Genomic DNA, 2,500 nt, shown 5'->3' on the forward strand with positions numbered 1-2,500 from the left:
ATCATATAGTGGTTAGTAGTCTGCGTTGTGGCAGCAGCAACCCCGGTTCGAATCCGGGTCACTGCAGGTTTTTCAAGGTGACATTGGTGTCTCACTCTGTGTTGCCATCCGTTATCTCCAGCCTTCTTTTAGTGCAGGCTGTGCTAATGGCACGTCCTGAATGTTTACGTTTCCTAAAGTGTGGAAGACTAGGGATATGATATAAGAGAAATAGGATCTTTGATGCCAGCATGCTGTGTAGATAAGTACTCATCAAGTCACGCGTCTAAGGCATGGAAGGAATCTTTTCAATTGTTGAGTGTCCATTCATTGCCACAACAGCAGAAAGACATTCTGCAGTTATCATTGATCTATTTAATGTCTCCTACATGACATGAAGTCCAAACTATTGTGTTGTACTGATGTCTACACCTAAAAAAACCATAAACCCAACCTCAAAGTAACCTGTCGTGTTTTAGCAACATCCACACCAACCATAAGCTTAAAACCCCATCTCACGGTAAACTTTAGTGTACTGTAAAGGTCTGCGCCGACCACAACCCAAACCTTGCCTACTTGTAAACTACTGTTGTGGAGCCCGGATAGCTCAGTCGGTAGAGCATCAGATTTTAATCTGAGGGTCCAGGGTTCAAGTCCCTGTTCGGGCGTGTGACGCTCATTTTGTGGAGCCACAGCTTTTGCCGTTGAGCTATCGCTTGATGAAAGTTTCATCTGGATGCACAATATGTGTACTAGGCATAAAGAAATGGCAGTACAGGCAGTCTTGTAGTCGTGGCCAATTGTTAAGGTGATCGACTAGAAATCCATTGTGGTCTCCCCATGCAGGTTCGAATCCTGCCGACTACGTCCTCTCCGTTTTTAAAATTGCAGCAGTCATCAATTGTTTGCATTTCTATTGTTTCTTGGGAAAAGCGTTGTGCTGGTAGGAGGAGAAAAACAACAGAGTGTTCTCGCTGTTTCTTAGTTCGCTGTGATCGTATAGTGGTTAGTAGTCTGCGTTGTGGCCGCAGCAACCCCGGTTCGAATCCGGGTCACGGCAGGCTTTTCAAGGTGACATTGGTGTCGCACTCTGTGTTGCCATCCGTTATCTCCAGCCTTCTTTTAGTGCAGGCTGTGCTAATGGCACGTCCTGAATGTTTACGTTTCCTAAAGTGTGGAAGACTAGGGATATGATATAAGAGAAATAGGATCTTTGATGCCAGCATGCTGTGTAGATAAGTACTGATCAAGTCACGCTTCTAAGGCATGGAAGGAATCTTTTCAATTGTTGAGTGTCCATTCATTGCCACAACAGCAGAAAGACATTCTGCAGTTATCATTGATCTATTTAATGTCTCCTACATGACATGAAGTCCAAACTATTGTGTTGTACTGATGTCTACACCTACAAAAACCATAAACCCAACCTCAAAGTAACCTGTCGTGTTTTAGCAACATCCACACCAACCATAAGCTTAAAACCCCATCTCACGGTAAACTTTAGTGTACTGTAAAGGTCTGCGCCGACCACAACCCAACCTTGCCTACTTGTAAATTACTGTTGTGGAGCCCGGATAGCTCAGTCGGTAGAGCATCAGATTTTAATCTGAGGGTCCAGGGTTCAAGTCCCTGTTCGGGCGTGTGACGCTCATTTTGTGGAGCCACAGCTTTTGCCGTTGAGCTACCGCTTGATGAAAGTTTCATCTGGATGCACAATATGTGTACTAGGCATAAAGAAATGGCAGTACAGGCAGTCTTGTAGTCGTGGCCGAGTGGTTAAGGTGATCGACTAGAAATCCATTGGGGTCTCCCCACGCAGGTTCGAATCCTGGCGACTACGTCCTCCCTGTTTTTAAAATTGCAGCAGTCATCAATTGTTTGCATTTCCATTGTTTCTTGGGAAAAGCGTTGTGCTGGTAGGAGGAGAAAAACAACAGAGTGTTCTCACTGAAGAGAAAGGGGCTTATCACAGGGAGGAACATACCACACATAGGTCTCAACGGCTGTTTCGTAGCTTGCCGTGATCATATAGTGGTTAGTAGTCTGCGTTGTGGCAGCAGCAACCCCGGTTCGAATCCGGGTCACTGCAGGTTTTTCAAGGTGACATTGGTGTCGCACTCTGTGTTGCCATCCGTTATCTCCAGCCTTCTTTTAGTGCAGGCTGTGCTAATGGCACGTCCTGAATGTTTACGTTTCCTAAAGTGTGGAAGACTAGGGATATGATATAAGAGAAATAGGATCTTTGATGCCAGCATGCTGTGTAGATAAGTACTCATCAAGTCACGCGTCTAAGGCATGGAAGGAATCTTTTCAATTGTTGAGTGTCCATTCATTGCCACAACAGCAGAAAGACATTCTGCAGTTATCATTGATCTATTTAATGTCTCCTACATGACATGAAGTCCAAACTATTGTGTTGTACTGATGTCTACACCTAAAAAAACCATAAACCGAACCTCAAAGTAACCTGTCGTGTTTTAGCAACATCCACACCAACCATAAGCTTAAAACCCCATCTCAC

General features: G+C 44.7%; 1 protein-coding gene and 1 non-coding gene across 2 annotated transcripts in view; both read left to right on the forward strand.

Annotated features, from left to right (window-relative positions):
• The window catches only part of LOC141381989 (uncharacterized), a 20,894-nt gene that overhangs the window by 13,272 nt on the left and 5,122 nt on the right, over window positions 1–2,500 (forward strand). The window lies entirely within an intron of this gene.
• Window positions 1,738–1,819, forward strand: trnas-aga (transfer RNA serine (anticodon AGA)). Its single transcript has one exon. It is a non-coding gene; the product is annotated as a tRNA-Ser (tRNA).

Source organism: Danio rerio, chromosome 4 (assembly GCF_049306965.1).
Source record: "Danio rerio strain Tuebingen ecotype United States chromosome 4, GRCz12tu, whole genome shotgun sequence".
In the NCBI taxonomy this organism is placed as follows: domain Eukaryota; kingdom Metazoa; phylum Chordata; class Actinopteri; order Cypriniformes; family Danionidae; genus Danio; species Danio rerio.